Here is an 8455-nt window from a genome sequence, read left to right as displayed (position 1 = left end):
TTATGTTGGAGATCAGTCTCTTAACCATTCTGCTGTACACCACCACCTTGGAGGCCCCTTTTAAAGGGGTTAAAAGTTCCTTACTTCTCAACCTGCTGAGAGTCTTAATCTTAACCTTCACCTCTTATCTTACTGTTGGCCACATTGCTCCCTTGTTCTCAGCTCCCAGGAAGACTTGAAATTGCATCTTGGCCCTTAGAATCTGCAACAGAGCAAGTTTCTTCACCTGTTTGTTTCTCTCTGAGCCTCAGTTTCCTTATCTGTGAAGTAGGGATAATAATATTCATTGGTACAGTTATTGGGATGATGGAAAGATGTGATCTATGTAAAGCATTTAACACACTGAGTGTTCAATAAATTGCAGTTATTGTTAGAAATAATGAACCAATCAATAGCTCACATGTATTCCATCATTTGATGGCCATTACAACCTGAGTGGTAGGTATCATTATCCCTAGTTTACAGAGAAGAAAACCAAAACACAGTAAGTGGGATACCTGTGTCTAAGGCCACATAGAAGTTAGTGGTCGCAGCAGCACTTGAACCCAGACAGAGCCTTTGGGCTTGAACACCACACTTTGCCGCCTTAATAGGAATCTTGTCCAGCAGCTGCCTGCCATGTCAGCCTTGGGGGCTTGTCACTAGCTCCCACCTTGCTCAAAGAAAGTGGAGATCTGCCCAGAGATGGAGGTACCTGCTTCCAGAGGCTGGCTGCAGGGTGATAAAGTGACCCACCTCTCCGATTCCCACTCTGAAACCCTCAACAGCCCAGAGTGGATGCCTTGCTCAACCTGACACTGAACCAGGGGCACTGAGTTCAGTAATTACCAGTTTAATAAATTGCCTTCCTTCTTACAGAGCGCAAAATAAGAACATTGGCATCCCTTTAGTGCAGACCCTGAGAGAAGGATGGTTTTTAAAAATTAACTTTGTATGCAAAACTTTGTGTTAAGCCCCACATTGTAACACCACCAGGAGAGACAGAAGGAGAGGACAAGGGCCGTGTTGGCGTTTCATCAGCAAGCTGTCAAGTTGCCCCCCACACCCCCACCTTTCTCTTTTTTTTTTTTTTTCCAGAGCTCTATTTCTTCAATCAGCCTTTATTAAGAACATAGGTTTGAGTCTACAGGAACAAATTCTTCTGGCTCTTTAAGGAACATATTTGAAGGGGAGGGAGTTATTCGGCTGCATTACTGCATAAATGATACAACATGCTTACCAGCATGAATCATCCGACCTAGAGTGACAAAAAAAAAAAAAAAAAAAAAAAAAGAGCTTGAAAACTAAGCACAGCCAAAATATTGGCAGGCCCCAGCTACACGGGCCAGATTTCATCTCTTTTAAACCAAAAACATAAAAATAAAAATAAATTAAATTTCAGTCTCATGGTAACAATTCCCATGGAGGAAGGCTGAAGTATTTTGTCTACACCCCTCCTGCCCCCTTCCGAATCACAGACTCCCCGCAATCAGAGATGGCGAAGCCTCCACCGGGTCACCTCGGCCGGCCCCGGGCTCCCTCCCCCCGCCCAGGCAGCGCCCCCCGCCGCGAGCTCGCGGGGCGGAGGAGCGGGCTGAGCTTTGATTAGCAACACTTGCGGGGGCCGCGGCGCACCCTGACAGCCCGGCAGCTCCGCGCCAAAATGGATGGGTCTCGGGCGGCGAGGGCACGGATACAAATGCGCCGCCGCGTTCTCAGGTGCACAAATGCGGCCTCGGGCGGGCGCTGGTTCCCAGGCGCACGGAGGCGGCGGCCCCTTCAACTCGGGGCGCGGGCGGGAGCGGAACCCGCGTTAATTACTGTACGTTTCCACTGTAAAGAGTGTCAGCCGGGGAGCGGGGCCGCCGCGCCTGCCCGGCCCCGCCGCACAAAGGCTTCATATATTCTGAATGAAGGCGAATCGCAGCCTCGGCCTCCTTGAAAAGAGCCGTGAGGGAGACTTAATTCTCTCCCTTTCAGCTGTGCTCAGACTGTGAAATCCACACAATCGCGCCCTTCTCTTTAAAGGGAGGGAGAAGAGGGGCCGCGGCCGCGCGCCCCGCCATCAGCTGCGCGCACAGAGGGAGAGTTCACTCCGGGGACAAGGGCGGCGCGGCCGGCCCGGGGCTCTTGGGCAGCCGCGTTTCCCATCCCACCGGCTGCAGCCCCCTTCTCCCGCGGCACTTTCCGGCGTCTTTTGTGGGGCGAGTCCTGGCGAGGGTGTCCGCCGTCAGGTGCACAGGCCCCGTGCTCCCCTCTGTTCGGCAGGAGATCGGGGACTTCCACAGGCGGGCTGGGTCCGTTCCCAGGACCAGAGGCTCTGGGTGGAGCTGTTCTGGGCTCCCGGCCTCCCCAGAGGCCTGGCCACACCCAGTTCGTGAAGCTCCTTCAATAATGAAAAAATAATGAAAAGAAAAATGCCAGGAACAAGTACAAATAGATTACACTAAGTGCAAAGTATTGCTGTTGAAAGCTTGATGCTTTTTAACAAACATGTAAGCTCAATGCATGTGACACAAGATTATTACAAGATTTAGGAAAAATAGGTATACAGTCATGTGTCGCTTAATGACTGGGATACATCCTGAGAAATGTGTCCTTCGGCCGTTTCGTTGGCGAACATCATAGTGTGTACTTACACAAACCTTGCCGGTATAGCCTACTACACACCTTAGGCTCTAAGCTGCAGCCTATTGCTTCTAGGCTACAAACCTGTACAGCACGTTACATTCCTGAATACTGTAGGCAACTGTAACACAATGGCATTTGTGTATCTAAACATAGAAAAGGTATAGTAAAAATACAGTGTAAAAGGTAAAAAACAAACAAAAAAACCCTGTATAGGGCAGGTCCATTATTATCCTATGGGACCACCATCATATATGCGGCCTGAAACAGCCTTACGCAGCCGTGATTGTATATTCATTTCCTTGTGGGTCCTAGGTGGCTGCTCAGCAAAGGGGACCCAGGTTTGAGCCCTGTGATGAATCACATCCTTTTCCAGAATCTCTGCAACTGATTATGTAACCCTATCTGGGGAGAGTATCTCAAGGATAAAGTGGACTGTGAACCTGAACCTTGGGACAAATGTCCTCCCGGCCCACTCTTTGTAGCCCTGAGGTTCAGGCTACTCTGAGGCATGTGACAATCTACAACTGCTTCAGCTCTTGAATTCCAGTATTATAAAACTTGACAGGATCTTAGCAGTTTACCTGGTTACCGACCTAGTGCTGTGATTTTTCTGTCATTCTCTCCTTGTCTCCCTTTCAGTCGGCAAAGCTGGGGACAAAATAGGATGACCCTGGAGCCACCTTGGAGTATGACTGTTGCCTTAATACCTGAAGTGTATAGAACACACCTTTTGTAGCTTGGCTTGAAGAAATTAGGGGGAAAGGTGCATCCATCCCCAGTGAGTCCCACTGGGTTCCCATGCTTTTCCTTGGAAGAAGGGGGCAAACATTTTCAATGACATCTACTATTTTAGTATCTATCATGAGCTGAGCACCGAGAATGGATTATGTTCACAAAACCCGTAGGAGGTAGGTGCTATTGGGCCCGAAGAGGGTGAAGGATCTTCTAAACATCACAGTCAATAAATGGTGGTGGTGGGTTTGAACCCCAGTGGAAATGATTCCCAAGTTCTTTTTGATTATGTCCAGGGCCTCTTTATCCTCTACTAGCACGCACGCTTCCTACCACCCCATCACTACAAACCCTTTGAGACAAGTGTTTTTCTGGGTCCTCTTCTTTCCATTTAACATATAAAGAAATTGAGGGTTCCAGATGATTACACAGCTTAAGGGCATCCAGTAAATAGCAGAGACGAAAACTGTGCTCTTTGCTGTGAGTGTGTGTGTGTGTGTGTGTGTGTGTGTGTGTGTGTGTGTGTGTGTGTGTAGGGAAGGAGGGCTATAGTATAGAAGACTGACCCTATCCCTAAAAATTCCGATTCTGTAAGTCTGGTGTAGAGCTAGGAAATCTTTATTCAAGCTCAAAAACAACCAACTTCACAGACTAATCTTAACACTTGCATTTGCAATTGCCAAAATTGCAAACACCTGCCATCTGCAGAATGACTCCTGGGGTTCCAAGGCATCCTCTTGAGGAAAGATTCAGAGAACTGAACTCGTGGGTCCCTGAGGGCTCTTTTAAGGAGCCGTTTTTTTGGAATCCCCATTGGGTAGCTCAGAACAAAGGCTCTCTCTGGAGAAGGTGACTGTGCATTCCCCCAGTGCCCAGATTTGCGTGGATTTCTGTGCAGCTTGTGGATTCAAGCAGATCTCTGGGGTCTTCTGTAGCTGGATGGGTGTGGTGTGTAGAACAGGCAACAGAACCTAAGGAGCCATTAGTGCTGGGCCAGGGAACTCAGAGGCAAACCTACGGCTCACCTACCTTCTTAATCCCCTAGACTAGCCTTTGGCTATATGGTGACATACAGGACACCCACAGATCCCTATCATTCAATGGCATATATTTATTATTAAGAAAAATTGGAAGACAAGATTTTATAGAAGAATGTATAAATTATTTTCAGGCCCATCATCCAGGAAACTTCAGTTAATAGTCTGGTATGTTTCTTCCTGGTCTGCTGAAGAGTGGGTGCAAGAGCCCGGACCCTCTGGGTCCCGATCATGCTCTTTATTAGCTGAATGACCTTGAGCAGATTTCTTTTTTTAAAAAAATGAGGTAGAATTCACAAAAATACAACAATACAAGAAACAATTCTTAAATGCACATTTCAGTGTCATTTCATACGTTCACATTGTTGTGCAACGAACATCTCTATTTAGTTGCAAAACATTTTCATCACCCTGTAACCACGAAGCAGTCACTTCCCATTCACTACCACTTCCAACCCTTGGCAACCACTAGTCTAGTTTCAGTCTCTATGGATTTACCTATTCTGGATATTTCATATAAATGGGACCACATAATATGTGATCTTTTGTGTCTGGCATAATGTTTAGAGGTTTATCCATGTTGTTGCATGTATCCAGCAATTCTATTTTTTTTTTTTTGAGACGGAGTCTCTCTTTGTCGCCCAAGCTGGAGTGCAGTGGCGTGATCTCAGCTCACTGCAACCTCTGCCTTTTGAGATCAAATGGTTCTCCTGCCTCAGCCTCCTCAGTAGCTGGGATTATAGGTGTGCACCACCACGCTCAGCTAATTTTTTGTATTTTTAGTAGAGACGGGGTTTCACCATGTTGGCCAGGCTGGTCTCGAACCCCTAACCTCATGTCATCCACTCTCCTCGACCTCCCAAAGTGCTGGGATTACAGGCGTGAGCCACCGCACCTGGCCGTAATTCACTTTTTTAATGGTGGAGTAACATTCCATTGTATGGCTATGCCCCATTTTTGTTTATCCATTCAACAATTGATGCACATTTGGGTTGTTTCCACCTTTTGGCTATAGCAAATAGTGCTGCTGTGAACATTCTTGTACAAGTTTTTGTTAGAACACTATTTTTCAATTCTTTGGGGTATATAACTAAGGTGGAATTGCTGGGTCATATTCTGTGCTAATAATTCTATGCTTAACTTTTTGAGGAACTGCCGAACTGTCTTCCACAGCACCTGCCCCGTATTCTATGACCACCAGCAATGTACGGGGGTTCCATTTTCTCCACATCCTTACCACCACTTGTTTTCCCTTAAAATATTATTGTAGCCGTCTAGTGGCTGGAAAGTGGTGTCTCACTGTGGTCTGGGTTTGCATTTGCCTGATGGCTGGTGATGTCGAACATCTTTTCATGTGCTTGTTGGCCATTTGTAGATCTTCTTTGAAGAAAGGTCTATTCAAGCTCTTTACTCATTTAAAAAATTGGGTGGTTTGTTTCTTGTTGTTGAATTATAAGAGTTCTTTATATATTCTAGACATTAGGCCCTTATGAAATATGTTATTTGAGGCCGGGCACAGTGGCTCACACCTGTAATCCCAGCACTTTGGGAAGCCAAGGTGGGTGGATCACCTGAGGTCAGGAGTTCCAGACCAACCTGGTCAACATGGTGATACCCTGTCTTTACCAAAAATACAAAAAATTAGCTGGGCGTGGTGGCGGGTGCCTGTAATCCCAGCTACTCGGGAGGCTGAGGCAGGAGAATTGCTTGAACCTGGGAGGCGGAGGTTGCAGTGAGCCGAATTGCGCCACTGCAATCTCCAGCCTGAGAGACGGAGTGAGACTCCATCTCAAAAAAAAGGAAAGAAAATAAATATGTTATTTGAAAGTAACTTCACCCATTCTTGAGCAGCTTCTTAACCTTGGGTGCTTCCATTTCCCCATCTGAAAAATAGCCATAGCTACATTATAGGGAAGTTGTGGGGATTGGATGAGAGGATTAATTTGTAGCGGTCAGCATAGTGCCTGGTATATAGTAAGTGCTCAAGAAATGTTAGTTGTGTATATACAGGCAGCATTCTGAAATAAATTGGGTTCATAGTCTTCAACTTGAGATTGTATTATGAGTATCTTTTCATGGTACTGTATATTTTTGACAATATGCTGATTTTTAATGATGGTCTAGTAGTCTATCATTAGAATGAGACATAATTAAACAATCCCCTATTTTTAGGTGTTTAGGTCTCCACCCAATTCCCATTTAAATCCTCTGGGTTTTGTCAAGTTGTCAGTGCTTCATTTGTTCCCCCTAGTTTGATGCGGGCTGGGTAAGTATAATAATACAACAAAATCAGCCAACTCATAATTTTAAACATAAAACAGTGAACATCTTTAATAAGAAGATGAAACTTTCTCAGATACATGGACATTTTACATGGACAGATTCACATATATTACACACACACACACATACACACACACAGAGGTAGCCAGCTTCCACGATGGCCCCAGTGATTCCTGTCCCTCTGGAGTTCAGGCTCTTGCTCTGAGTGTACACTGGATTCCATAACTTGCTTCTTTCTTTCTTTCTTTTTTTTTTTTTTGAGATGGAGTCTCGCTCTGTCACCCAGGCTGGAGTGCAGTGGTGTGATCTCGGCTCGCTGCAACCTCTGCCTCCCGGGTTCAAGCAATTCTCCTGCCTCAGCCTCCTGATTAGCTGGGATTACAGGTGACTGCCACCATGTCCAGCTAATTTTTGATTTTTAGTAGAGACAGGGTTTCACCATGTTGGCCAGGCTGGTCTCGAACTCTTAACCCCAGGTGATCCACCTACCTCGGCCTCCCAAACTGCTGGGATTACAGGCACGATCCACCACGCCTGAGCTCCATAACTTGCTTCTAATGAACAGAATAAGGTGAAAGGACCAGGTCACGCAAGGCGGTGTGGCATCATCGCACCTTAGGAACATGTGTACGCAGACACACAGTATTTATATTTTGGCACGTGGTCACAAGTCTCAGATGCTTGCTTGTTGATCTAATGCTTAGAAAATAATGAAGTATGTTTTATTTTTGTTACTGCCTTTTTTTTTTGAGACAGAGTCTTGCTCTGTCACTCAGGCTGGAGTTGCAATGACATGATCTCAGCTCACTACAACTTCTGCCTCCCAGGTTCAAGTAATTCTTCTGTCTCAGCCTCCTGAGTAGCTGAGATTACAGACACTCACCATCATGCCCATATTTTTGTAGAGACAGGGTTTCACCATGTTGCCCAGGCTGGTCTTGAACTCCTGACCTCAGGTGATCTGCTTGCCTCGGCCTCCCAAAGTTCTGGGATTACAGGCATGAGTCACTGAGCCCAGCCTTGTAACTGCTTTTGTAACATCTGGAATATGAAAAGGTAAGATGTGTTGCTTATATTAACACAAGTCAAGGACCTTGGCACTGTCAGCGTACACTAGTTGTCTAGCAGACATCACTTTACTCCATGGATGCATTCCCAGAACACTACATGAGGGAATACTGGCATTTTTGTAAATTGAATCATGCTTAATATTGATGAGGACTGCTAGCCAAAGGAGCCTATAGTGAGCACTTTTGTACCTGGAATAAATTTGGTAAATAAAGAGGCATTTCCTGACTTGTCAATATTACAATTTTAACATATTCTGTCTTCTTTAGGTAGAAACAACTGCATCATTCCTATTGTCAATATCATTTTCTTGACTTTAACAAAATTCACAGGTCTCAATCTGATTTCCATAAATACGGAGTTTCAATGATAGTAAAAAAGGCATGGACAGAAACAAGATTCTGACATCACACACCTTTCCTGAGGAGGAAAACTGCAGGATATCAACAGGTAAATGAACTTACACTTCTAGAGAAAACACTATGGGGCCTGGGCATGTGAGATTTGTGGCAGAACCATCTTGAACTGATTTCTCCAACTGCAGGCCAGGCATGGGGCCCCAGAAGATCAAGGTAAATGTGAGATACTGGCTTGTTATAAGTAAATGTGAGATACTGGCTTGTTTTAAGTAAATGTGAGATACTAGCTTGTTATAATACCGATTGCAGGGCCTCACTTCCAGGGTTTCTGATTCAGTAGGTCTGGGATGGGGTCTGAGAATTTGT

This window comes from Nomascus leucogenys, chromosome 2, assembly GCF_006542625.1.
Source record: "Nomascus leucogenys isolate Asia chromosome 2, Asia_NLE_v1, whole genome shotgun sequence".
NCBI lineage: Eukaryota > Metazoa > Chordata > Mammalia > Primates > Hylobatidae > Nomascus > Nomascus leucogenys.
The sequence above is the reverse complement of the archived record's forward strand: the minus strand, read 5'-3'. Positions refer to the sequence as shown.